Raw genomic sequence first — 13,689 nt, forward strand, 5'->3', positions numbered from 1 at the left:
TTTATATTTTTATTTTCTAGTGGCTGCCTTATTTACATTAAACTACACATTTAAATATTTAGGTCTTGATTTATCAAATTTAGTATGGCTTCAGTTCAGTCGCACAGTCGTGTCCAACTCTTTGTGACCCCATGAATCACAGCACGCCAGGCCTCCCTGTCCATCACCAACTCTCAGAGTTCACCCAAACTCATGTCCATCGAGTCGGTGATGGACATCCAGCCATCTCATCCTCTGTCATCCCCTTCTCCTCCTGCCCCCAATCCCTCCCAGCATCAGAGTCTTTTCCAATGAGTCAACTCTTCGCAAGAGGTGGCCAAAGTACTGTAGTTCCAGCTTTAGCATCATTCCTTCCAAAGAACACCCAGGACTGATCTCCTTTAGCATGGACTGGTTGGATCTCCTTGCAGTCCAAGGGACTCTCAAGAGTCTTCAACACCACATTTCAAAAACATCAATTCTTCAGCGCTCAGTTTTCTTCACAGTCCAACTCTCACATCCACACATGACTACTGGAAAAACCATAGCCTTGACTAGACAGACCTTTGTTGGCAAAGTAATGTTTCTGCTTTTGAATATGCTATCTAGGTTGGATACTCACAATGAAAAATGAGACTAATACCCTCCTTTCTACCTTTATCTAACTCTTAGTTTTTCTCAGTTGTATTAATATGTGTCTGAATAATTCTATTTTCCCTTTCCCATTTTTCCATTCAAACAAGTAACAGGCTCTGAATTTTATCACTTCAGGGGAGGTATAAGACAGAGAGAGAAGCAGAATTAGCCCGTAAAATTTGTCCTGGCTTTTGTTAATTCCACAGGCTTATGCTCACTGAAGAGCTTAGGATTTGAGGCAGGCAGCATGCTACCTGGCGAAGCGGGAGATGGGAGAGGCTTCTCCCCACTCCAAGAGGGTTGGGTGGTAGTGATAAGCTGTATGAGACTCAAACCTGCTCCGTGGTGGAGTTTTGAGGAGCAGGCAAGGCTCGGATGGGGTAGCAGTGCAGGTATCTGGGGAAGGGAGGACCCTAGCACGGGATCTCAACCTCTGCCAACAATCTCATGGCACACCTGGGACCACAAAGAAGCAGAGACCTGCTGCACAGGAAACAATCACTTCCTGAGGCTCTCAGCCACCTGGATGTACAGATAGCCAATGACTGGAGGGTCCCCCTTCTCTCAGCTGCTTTGGTAGTTGTGCACTTTGATGGGACCCAGGAGGTCAGAGAAACCCTAAGAATGTCTGTGTTTACCTTTCCCATCAATCAGAGCTTATGGGGGAGGTGGGACAAGAAAGGGAGTATTTTCAAGAGGTAAAAATTAAAGTGTAGAGAATAAGGTGGTATTTCTTACAGACTTGAATGTGTTGCCTGAGATTTATCCCCTGCCACATAATTTTTAAATTGTCATGATTTATGACATGTATTTGTACCTCTGTAATATAATCACTAACTCTTCTGTGCTTTGGGCATTGTTGGATACCCCGAAGTGAAAACTAATAGATAGCACAAACGCTGACAAGCATTATTCATAGTGAACCAAATATTGTGCTTGGGCTAATTTAGAAGGAAACTGAGTCTTGTGACATTAAAAGTGTGCTGCTTAAATCTTGGCTTAATTTTTTCTGTTTATGCTTAGTTGCTACCTTGTTGTACAGCCTGATCCCTTGGATTTCTATTTTTGTGCTGAAGCGCTTCTTCAAGTAATTTTTTCTCATGTATAGAATGTGAATGGTAAATTTTGAATTCCCAGATATATTTATTTTGTCCTCATGCTTATTTAATAAAGCTAAACTTAATAAAATCTTCCCTTAGATCTTGGAAGGCATTATTTACGTTTTGTCCAGCCAGAGACTAAGGGAAGTGAATTAGATTCTCTATTTCTTGTGTGTTTCTATTTCTCCTTGTATCATCTATGATTTTTGCTCTATGAATATTGATACTATGTTCTTTGGTGCATAGATTTTATATCTCTATTGTAAATTTCCCCTTCAATACAGTAAAGTATCTTTTTTAATGCTTTTTTGGCCAAAATTCTGAAGTTACTACAAATCTGACTTTGAATTTTCTCTGAGGCCCCCAAAATCTCACCAGAAAGCATCTTTCATGAATTGCCCTGATGGTTGCTTCATAAACAGCTCCTCTCTTAGAATTTGCTGCTGCTGAGCCTCTTAGAAAGAACCTGGCTTGCTTTTGGTATCCTAGGATACAATTAATTCCCTTTTGATTTCTTTCACAAAATTCAAAACCATTTGCTTTCTATTTTTCAGGTAGTCCTCAGATTTTCTGGTACACTGATGATCCTCTAATCATTTTTTACTGATACAGTTTTGTGTTTAAAAAAAAATCTGTCATGGAAAAAAAAAGTCTGTCTTGAGGTTCCCGTGGCAGGTGGATAGATGGGTATGGGGTTAAACACGTGTCACAGTCTACATCCTGACCTGGAATCTTTCCTAGAGATTCTTAATAAGCACCACATTTATAAGAATAAAACATTGTTCATTGTCTATCCGCTTTCCTCTTCCCTCCTTTATTCTTCAACATGCATTACATATGTACACAAAATCATTTAATTTATCATGTGTTTACTTTTCCTTAGTATTCATTAAAATTCTCATTGTTTGAGTTCTTTTCAGTTCAGTACAATTCAGTCGCGCAGTCGTGCCCAACTCTTTGCGACCCCATGAATTGCAGCACGCCAGGCCTCCCTGTCCATCACCAACTCCCAGAGTTCACTCAGACTCATGTCCATCGAGTCAGTGTTGCCATCCAGCCATCTCATCCTCTGTCGTCCCCTTCTCCTCCTCCTCCCAATCCCACCCAGCATTAGAGTCTTTTCCAATGAGTCAACTCTTCACATGAGGTGGCCAAAGTACTGGAGCTTCAGCTTTAGCATCATTCCTTCCAAAGAAATCCCAGGGTTGATCTCCTGCAGAATGGACAGGTTGGATCTCCTTGCAGTCTAAGAGATCTCAAGAGTCTTCTCCAACACCACAGTTCAAAAGCATCAATTCTTCGGCACTCAGCTTTCTTCACAGTCCAACTCTCACATCCACACATGACTACTGGAAAAACCATAGCCTTGACTAGATGGACCTTTCTTGGCAAAATAATGTCTCTGCTTTTCAATATGCTATCTAGGTTGGTCATAACTTTTCTTCCGAGGAGTAAGTGTCTTTTAATTTCATGGCTGCATTCACCATCTGGAGTGATTTTGGAGCCCAAAAAGTAAAGTCTGACACTGTTTCCACTGTTTCCCCATTTATTTCCCATGAAGTGATGGGACCAGATGCATGATCTTCGTTTTCTGAATGCTGAGCTTTAAGCCAACTTTTTCACTCTCCTCTTTCACTGTCATCAAGAGGCTTTTGAGTTCCTCTTCACTTTCTGCCATAAGGGTGGTGTCATCTGCATATCTGAGGTGATTGATATTTCTCCCAGCAATCTTGATTCCAGCTTATGTTTCTTCCAGTCCAGCATTTCTCATGATGTACTCTGCATATAAGTTAAATAAGCAGGGTGACAATATACAGCCTTGACACACTCCTTTTCCTATTTGGAACCAGTCTGTTGCTCCATGACCAGTTCTGACTGTTGCTTCCTGACCTGCATACAGATTTCTCAAAAGGCAGGTCAGGTGGTCTGGTATTCCCATCTCTTTCAGAATTTTCCACAGTTTATTGTGATCCACACAGTCAAAGGCTTTGGCATAGTCAATAAAGCAGAAATAGATGTTTTTCTGGAACTCTCCTGCTTTTTCGATGATCCAGTGGATGTTGGCAATTTGATCTCTGGTTCCTCTGCCTTTTCTAAAACCAGCTTGAACATCAGGGAATTCATGGTTCACATATTGTTGAAGCCTGGCTTGGAGAATTTTGAGCATTACTTTACTAGCATGTGAGATGAGTGCAATTGTGTGGTAGTTTGAACATTCTTTGGCATTGCCTTTCTTTGGAATTGGAATGAAGACTGACCTTTTCCAGTCCTATGGCCACTGCTGAGTTTTCCAAATTTGCTGGCATATTGAGTGCAGCACTTTCACAGCATCATTTTCCAGGATTTGAAATAGCTCCACTGGAATTCCATCACCTCCACTAGCTTTGTTCGTAGTGATGCTTTCTAAGGCCCACTTGACTTCACATTCCAGGATGTCTGGCTCTAGATGAGTGATCACACCATCGTGATTATCCAGGTCATGAAGATCTTTTTTGTACAGTTCTTCTGTGTATTCTTGCCACCTCTTCTTAATATCTTCTGCTTCTGTTAGGTCCAGACCATTTCTGTCCTTTATCGAGCCCATCTTTGCATGAAATGTTCCCTTGGTATCTCTAATTTTCTTGAAGAGATCTCTCGTCTTTCCCATTCTGTTGTTTTCCTCTATTTCTTTGCATTGATCGCTGAAGAAGGCTTTCTTATTCCCCACAAATGTAAACTATTAGAAAATGTGAAATACTGGGAAGAGCTATTTTAATGAGATATCACTAGTGAGCTTCCAAAAATTTAAGCATGCATTTTAAGACATGTTGCTGTTATATAGCCATTATAGAATGCGTAATTCCAAGGGGAATTATATAATCTATAGTCAGAATATAGTATAGTAATTTTAAAAAATGAATAAGTTCAAAGGTTTGAGTAAATTACTTGTATATAATTTTATTCTTATACTTTCTGTACATTACCAGTTCTAAGGAACTTTACAACTAGCAGCTGGTAGCATCTGCAATAAGTCATTTTTCCTTTATAGGCTAAATATACAAGGGCTTCCCAGGTGGCACAGTGGTAAAGAATCTACCTGCCAATGCAGGAGACATGGGTTTGATCCCTGGGTCAGGAAGATCCCCTGGAGCAGGAAATGACAACCCACTCCAGTATTCTTGCCTGGAAAACTCAATGGACAGTAGAGCCTGGCAAGCTACAGACCATGGGGTCACAAAGAGTCAGATACAAATACACAGCAGAAAGTTATATATTCAATTTAATTATAAATATATGTGATGTCATTATCTACCTCATCTTAAATCCTCATTTTGGAAGGTAAATTCTTTTTCTTCTTTAATAGGAGAATTGGTTCACCTTCTTTGTTAGCTGCATCAGAATCTGTATTATCATTTTTCATTTTGGAAATTAATAGTTGGAGTCCTTCAAAGAATCAGTTGCAGTACAGCAGACTCACCGTGTGGTGGCACCCAAAAGCCCAGAAATCAGCATCACACAGACATGTCAAGCCTGTATCTAAAAATTTAGGCAGACAACTATCTTGTAGGTAGTAACAAGAAACAGAGCTGTGAAACAGTCATATTAAAAGATGCTAAAAATGTTCTGTAGCTTTATCAGAATTGTGGTTACACAGGTATATACATATGTAAAAATATCTAAGATTTGTGCATTTTACTATATGTATACTATACCCTGGACTTCCTAGGTGGCACTAGTGATAAAGATCCTGCCTGCCAATGCAGGAGATGTTAGAGACCCAGGTTCGATCCCTGGGTTGAGAAGATCCCCTGCAGGAGGACATGGCAACCCACTCTAGTATTCTTGCCTAGAGAATCCCATAGACAGAGGAACCTGGCAGGCTACAGTCCATAGGGTTGCAAAGAGTTGGACACGACTGAAGCAATTTAGCATGCATGCATACTACACCTTGATAAAAAGTTTTAAGTGATAATAAATGAAAAACATTTTATATAAACCACCTTAAAGTTTTCCCTATTACTGAACACAACAAAAAAAAATTTCAGAGGAAATGGGATGTAATAACAATTTCCCTAAACAGTATGAAACTAATAATAGTTATATTTTAACTTATTGCAATAAATTTAAAACATTATGAAACTTAGAACATTTAGTTCAGTTCAGTTCAGTCACTCAGTCGTGTCCAACTCTTAGCAACCCCATGAACTGCAGCATGCCAGGCCTCCCTGTCCAACACCAACTCCTGGAGCCTACCCAAACTCATGTCCATTGAGTCAGTGATGCCATCTAACTATCTCATCCTCTGTCGTCCCCTTCTCCTCCTGCCCTCAATCTTTACCAGCATCAGGGTCTTTTCAAATGAGTCAGCTCTTCGCATCAGGTGGCTAAAGTTTTGAAGTTTCAGTTTCAACATCAGCCCTTCCAATAAACACCCAGGACTGATCTCCTTTAGGATGGACTGGTTGGATCTCCTTGCAGTCCAAGGGACTCTCAAGAGTCCTCTCCAACACCACAGTTCAAAAGCATCAATTCTTCGGCACTCAGTTTTCTTTATAGTCCAACTCTCACATCCATACATGATCACTAGAAAAACTATAGCCTTGACTAGATGGACCTTAGTTGGCAAAGTAATGTCTCTGGTTTTCAATATGCTATCTAGGTTGGTCATAACTTTCCTTCCAAGGAGTAAGTGTCTTTTAATTTCATGGCTGCAATCACCATCTGCAGTGATTTTAGAGCCCCCCAAAATAAAGTCTGACACTGTTTCTACTGTTTCCCCATCTATTTGCCATGAAGTGATGGGACCAGATGCCATGATCTTAGTTTTGTGAATATTGAGATTTAAGCCAACTTTTTCACTCTCTTCTTTCACTTTCATTAAGAGGCTCTTTAGTTCTTCTTGACTTTCTGCCATAAGGGTGGTGTCATCTGCATTTCTGAGGTTGTTGATATTTCTTCCAGCAATCTTGATTTCAGCTTGTGCTTCATCCAGCCCAGTGTTTCTCATGATGTACTCTGCATATAATTTAGATAAGTAGGGTGACAATATATAGCCTTGATGTACTCCTTTTCCTATTTGGAACCAGTCGGTTGTTACATGTCCAGTTCTAACTGTTGCTTCCTGACCTGCATACAGATTTCTCAAGAGGCAGGCTCAGGTGGTCTGGTATTCCCATCTCTTTCAGAATTTTCCACAGTTTATTGTGATCCACACAGTCAAAGGCTTTGGCATAGTCAATAAAGCAGAAATAGATGTTTTTCTGGAATTCTCTTGCTTTTTTGATAATCTAGCAGATGCCGGCCATTTGGTCTCTGGTTGCTCTGCCTTTTCTAAAATCAGCTTGAACATCTGAAAGTTCATGGGTCCACGTACTGTTGAAGCCTGGCTTGGAGAATTCTGAGCATTCCTTTACTAGTGTGTGAGATGTAATTGCACTCAATTGTGCAATTGTGTGGTAGTTTGAGCATTCGTTGGCATTGCCTTTCCTTGGGATTGGAATGAAAACTGACCTTTTCCAGTCCTGTGGCCACTGCTGAGTTTTTCAAATTTGCTGGCATATTGAGTGCAGCACTTTCACAGCATCATCTTTTAGGATTTGAAATAGCTCAACGGGAGTTCCATCACCTCCACTAGCTTTGTTTGTGGTGATGCTTCCTAAGGCCCACTTGACTTCACATTCCAGGAGGTCTGGCTCTAGGTGAGTGATTAACTGGGTCGTGAAGATCTTTTTTGTATAGTTCTGTGTATTCTTGCCACCTCTTCTTAATATCTTCCGCTTCTGTCAGGTCCATACCATTTCTGTTCTTTATTGTGCCCATCTTTGCATTAAAAACTGTCAAGTGTGTTTAAAACTGGATCATCCACATCCTAACAATACATTGGATGGATATACTCACATATTGGAACATTATTCAGAAAGGCGAATTAGGGAAGCACAGCTAAATGCATCAACATGGATAACTCACAACACAAATTTAGGCGAACAAAACAAGTCACAAATATCACTTAATATATAAACTTTTATATAAAGTTCAAAAATAGACAAAATAAGATATATTGTGTATGTATGCATGCATAAGTAAGTAAACCTAAAGAAGTACCAGCATGATTATAATATTCAGGATAGTGGTTACTCCTTAAGGGGTGAGAGGAGGATGCCATCTGCAGAGAAGAACACAGACAGCTTCAAAGGTCTTGGCATCATTCTGCTATATTTCTTCACCTGGGTGGAGGTTCCACAGAGGTTTGCTTTACATTTTCTCTTAAAGTGTAAAAGAGGCAGATATAAAGTAAAAATCCCCAAACCAGGTATTTTGTAGTTCAGAAAGCTCAGGGGTTTATCCTCTGGCAAACTGAAAGTATTCACAAACATGTGACATTATATGTAGGGTTGGCAGATTTAGCAAACAAAAATAAGAAACTCTAGCAAATAGCTATAGGGAAGCTAGCTGGTGGCTCAGTGGTAAAGCAGCTCCCTGCTGATGCAGGAGTGCAGGAGACACAGGTTCGATCCCTGGGTCAGGAAGATCCCCTGGAGGAGGAAATGGCAACCCACTCCAGTATTCTTGCCTGGAGAATCCCACGGACAGAGAAGCCTGGTGGACTACAGTCCATGGGGTTGCAAAGAGTTGAACATAGCTGAGTGATTGAGCGCGCAGTGTATGTAGTAAATAACAATCCGGAAACTCAAGGTGAATTTCTAGCTGTTGTTTAATTGCTAAGTAGTGTCTGACTCTTTTGTGACCCAATGGCCTATACTCCACCATGCTCCTCTGTCCATGGGATTTCCCAGGCAAGAATACTGGAGTGGGTTGCCATTTTCATCTCCAGGCATCAAATCATCCCTTGCATTGGCAGGCAGATCCTTTACCAGTGAACCACCAGGGAAGCCCTGAATTTCTAGTAAACATCGACTAATTTTTTAGGATGAGTATATCCCCATGTAATATTTGATCCCATGCAGTATTTGGAACACTGCTACTGGTAAGTCACTTCAGTCGTGTCTGACTCTATGCAACCCCATAGACGGCAGCCCACCAGGCTCCCCCGTCCCTGGGATTCTCCAGGCAAGAACACTGGAGTGGGTTGCCATTTCCTTCTCCGATGCATGAAAGTAAAAAGTGAAATTGAAGTCACTGAGTCGTGTCCAACTCTCAGCAACCCCATGGACTGCAGCCTTCCAGGCTCCTCCATCCATGGGATTTTTCAGGCAAGAGTACTGTTTAAAGGCAGAAGGCAGTGGCAACCCACTCCAGTACTCTTTCCTGGAAAATCCCATGGATGGAGGAGCCTGGTAGGCTGCAGTCCATGGGGTCGCTAGGAGTTGGACAGGACTGAGCAACTTTATTTTCACTTTTCACTTTCATGCATCGGAGAAGGAAATGGCAACCCACTGCAGTATTCTTGCCTGGAGAATCCCAGGGATGGGGAAGCCTGGTGGGCTGCCATCTATGGAGTCACACAGAGTCGGACACAAGTGGAAGTGACTTAGCAGCACCAGCAGCATGTTTAAAAATAATTCATTGTTTATCTGAAATTCACATATTATTGAGCATCCTATACTCTATCTGGCAACACTAATTATGTGGTGGCAACACTAATTACATGGCAAGTTACACAGGCAAAGGCAGTTCTCTGTGGCTCACTGAGTGTACCCAGAGGAGGATCAAAGAAAAAGAAAGAAGAGAAAAAAAAAAGTCTTAAATTAGCCTGATTCTAAACCCCCATGTGGAAAACAGAGTGATGGATTTGCTGAGTTAAACCATTATTGCAATAGTTCACAAACAATGAATTGACATGAGCTATTGAATGATTTCTACCAACGAAAAGCAATACCAGTAGCTATTGAAAACAGCCATCAGTATTTCTGCTAAAAACTGGATATCTCTCATTGCATCATCATCTCTTCTGATGATTTTGGTTAAAGATATCGTGGAAAATAACCTTGTTGATGCTCATTCTGTGACTAAAGTTTTTCTAATTCGTAGACTATGACTAGTAAGAGTGTGAAATTGCAAGGGAAGTTGTTTTGTTTTTATTCTACAAATATTCTCTGACAGCTCATCATGTGCCAGGAACTCATCTGAGACCCAAAGGACAGGATAATGAATGACACAAAAAGTGTCTTCCTGCAAAGCTTAGAGTCTAGGCCCTAAAGGACTGTAAGCTGATGATAGACAGACAGACAGAGAGATGGATGGATAGATAGATAATTATGTACTCTAGGGAAAACATTATGTAGCAATAGTAGATATCTGCTGTTTTCTGGCCAACATTCCTCTTTCTTTTGGGAAATCACCAAACCCAATTCCATGTGTTCGAATTGACCCCAAGCCCATGACCACATGCTTTCAAACTGTAGTGCTGGAGAAGACTCTTAGGAGTCCCTTGGACTACAAGATCAAACCAGTCAATCATAAAAGAAATCACCCTTTAATTGGCAGGACTCATGCTGAAGCTGAAGCTCCAATACTTTGGTCACCTGATGCAAGGAGCCAACTCATTGGAGAAGACCCTGATACTGAGAAAGATTGTGGGCAGGAGAAGTAGGGCACAATAGAGGAAGAGACGGTTAGATAGCATCACTGACTGAATTCTGGGAGACACTGGAGGACAGAAGAGCTCGGCGTGTTGCAGTCCAGGGGGCTGCAAAGAGTTAGACATGACATAGTGATGAAAAAACAACAACCATGACACAATTGGTGATGACTGATTCAAGGATGGGAAAATAAGCTAATCAGAATGAATGGACCCCTAAAAGGCATTAGTAGAGGCGTCTCAGAAAACTAAGATCATGGCATCCGGTCCCATCACTTCATGGGAAATAGATGGGGAAATAGCAGAAACAGTGGCTGACTTTATTTTTCTGGGCTCTAAAATCACTGCAGATGGTGATTGCAGCCATGAAATTAAAAGACACTTACTCCTTGGAAGGAAAGTTATGACCAATCTAGACAGCATATTAAAAAGCAGAGACATTACTTTGTCAACAAAGGTCCATCTAATCAAGGCTATGGTTTTTCCAGTGATCATGTATGGATGTGAGAGTCGGACTATAAAGAAAACTGAGCACCAAGAATTGATGCTTTTGAACTGTGGTGTTGAGAGTCCCTTGGACTGCAAGGAGATCCAACCAGTCCATCCTAAAGGAGATCAGTCCGGGCGTTCATTGGAAGGACTGATGTTGAAGCTGAAACTTCCATACTTTGGCCACGTGATGCGAAGAGCTGACTCATTTGAAAAGACCCTGAGGAGGGCGGACGGACCGATTGACGGGAGGGACGGGAGGCGAGCAAGATGGCGCAGACTCAGGGCACCAAGAGGAAAGTCTGTTACTATTACGACGGGGATGTTGGAAATTACTATTATGGACAAGGCCACCCAATGAAGCCTCACCGAATTCGTATGACTCACAATTTACTCCTTAACTATGGTCTCTACCGGAAGATGGAAATCTATCGCCCTCACAAAGCCAATGCTGAGGAGATGACCAAGTACCACAGTGATGACTACATTAAATTCTTACGCTCCATCCGCCCAGATAACATGTCCGAGTACAGCAAGCAGATGCAGAGATTCAACGTCGGTGAGGACTGTCCGGTATTTGATGGCCTGTTTGAGTTCTGTCAGCTCTCTACTGGTGGCTCTGTGGCAAGTGCCGTGAAACTTAATAAGCAGCAGACGGACATCGCTGTGAATTGGGCTGGGGGCCTACACCATGCAAAGAAGTCCGAGGCATCTGGCTTCTGTTACGTCAATGATATCGTCTTGGCCATCCTGGAACTGCTAAAGTATCACCAGAGGGTGCTGTATATTGACATTGATATTCACCACGGCGATGGCGTGGAAGAGGCCTTCTATACCACAGACCGAGTCATGACTGTGTCCTTTCATAAATATGGAGAGTACTTCCCAGGAACTGGGGACCTACGGGATATTGGAGCTGGCAAAGGCAAGTATTATGCTGTTAACTACCCTCTCCGAGATGGGATTGACGACGAGTCCTATGAGGCCATTTTCAAGCCGGTCATGTCCAAAGTAATGGAGATGTTCCAGCCCAGTGCAGTTGTCTTGCAGTGTGGTTCTGACTCCCTGTCTGGGGACCGGTTAGGTTGCTTCAATTTGACCATCAAAGGGCATGCCAAGTGTGTGGAATTTGTGAAGAGCTTCAACCTGCCTATGCTGATGCTGGGAGGAGGTGGCTACACAATTCGTAATGTCGCCCGGTGCTGGACATATGAAACAGCTGTGGCCCTGGACACGGAGATCCCTAATGAGCTTCCATACAACGACTACTTAGAATACTTTGGACCAGATTTCAAACTTCATATCAGTCCTTCCAATATGACTAACCAGAACACTAATGAGTACCTGGAAAAGATCAAACAGCGGCTGTTTGAGAACCTGAGAATGCTGCCCCACGCACCTGGGGTCCAAATGCAGGCCATCCCTGAGGACGCCATTCCAGAGGAGAGTGGTGATGAGGATGAAGAAGACCCTGACAAACGCATCTCAATCTGTTCCTCGGACAAACGAATTGCCTGTGAGGAAGAGTTCTCCGACTCTGACGAGGAGGGAGAAGGCGGGCGCAAGAACTCTTCCAACTTCAAGAAAGCCAAGAGAGTCAAAACAGAGGATGAGAAAGAGAAAGATCCGGAAGAGAAGAAAGAAGTCACAGAAGAGGAGAAAACCAAGGAAGAGAAGCAAGAAGCCAAAGGGGTCAAGGAAGAGGTCAAGTTGGCCTGAAGAGACCTCTCCAGTTCTGGCTTCTTGCCAAATCCCCACCTTTATCCCACAACCCTTCAGATTTTATATTTTCTATTTCTCTGTGTATTTATATAAAAATATATTAAATATAAATATCCCCAGGGACTAGACAGGAACCAGGGCCCTGAGGTCAGGGCACACATTACTTTTCTAGTAGCTGCCTTGCAACCCATCCCTCCCAAACTCTTGAACCCTAATGGGTACTGGGTAAAAGGGATCCGCTTAAGCAGCCATAGGACAAAATCTTGAAGTGCCTGCTTCGTAGCTTTGAAAAGGTGCCCTTGCTGACCATTTGAGAAGGGTGGCTGGGTCTTCAGGGACTCCCTGTTGTTTTTAGGCTCTTAAGGTAACATCAGCCATTTTTAGATTGGTTCTGTTCTCATGCCTGCCCTCTCTGTCTTCCCCCAATTCTGCAGGTGAAGATCGGTAGTCTAGTTTCCATTTTGAGATACTATATTCATTTTTGTGAGAATCTTTGTAATAAAATGGCACATTTCTATAAAAAAAAAAAATGAAAAGACCCTGATGCTGGGAAAGATTGAGGTCAAGAAAAGGGGACCACAGAGGATGAAATGGTTGGATGGCATCACCAACTCAATGGATATGGGTTTGGGTAGACTCTGAGAGTTGGTGATGGACAGGGAGGCCTGGAGTGCTGCAGTTCATGGGGTCGCAAAGAGCTGGACACGACTGAGCGACTGAACTGAACTGAGAGGCTACTGGGAAAAGTGAAGCATTCCTTCTTGCCTTTGGTTCCCGCCACTATGTTGCTAGTTTGATAGAAGCCATCCAGACCATCAAGACCGTCAGGTATACGTCGCAGACAGCATCAATTACACATGCAAAAGATGAAGTCAACTCCCGGAAAATCATCCTAGTGATACTGGAGCTGTGATTCAAAATGAACTGAATGAAACTCCTCATAGATGTTTTAGTTAAATTGAGCCGATACATTTCTTTCTTTTTTCTTTTTCCGCCACTCCATGCAGCTGTGGGATCTTCGTTTCCTAATTAGGAATAGAATCCAGGCCCACAGCATTGAAACCTTGAGGTTTAAGCACAAGACCATCAGGAATTCCCTCAATTCATTCATTTTTAAGGACAATTTGAGTTTTGGTTTTCTATCATTTGCAGAAATAGAGTCCTAACTGATACAATAAAAGTCTAAGAGGAAATAAAAGATTTCTCTCCTATTCCTCAACCTCATTTTATCCCCTGAAGATAATC

General features: G+C 42.2%; 1 pseudogene; it reads left to right on the forward strand.

Moving 5' to 3' along the window:
- Positions 1–10,952: 10,952 nt before the first annotated feature.
- LOC138444425 (histone deacetylase 1 pseudogene) lies at positions 10,953–12,974 on the forward strand (annotated as a pseudogene).
- Positions 12,975–13,689: the final 715 nt, after the last annotated feature.

This window comes from Ovis canadensis, chromosome 7 (genome assembly GCF_042477335.2).
Source record: "Ovis canadensis isolate MfBH-ARS-UI-01 breed Bighorn chromosome 7, ARS-UI_OviCan_v2, whole genome shotgun sequence".
Taxonomy (NCBI): domain Eukaryota; kingdom Metazoa; phylum Chordata; class Mammalia; order Artiodactyla; family Bovidae; genus Ovis; species Ovis canadensis.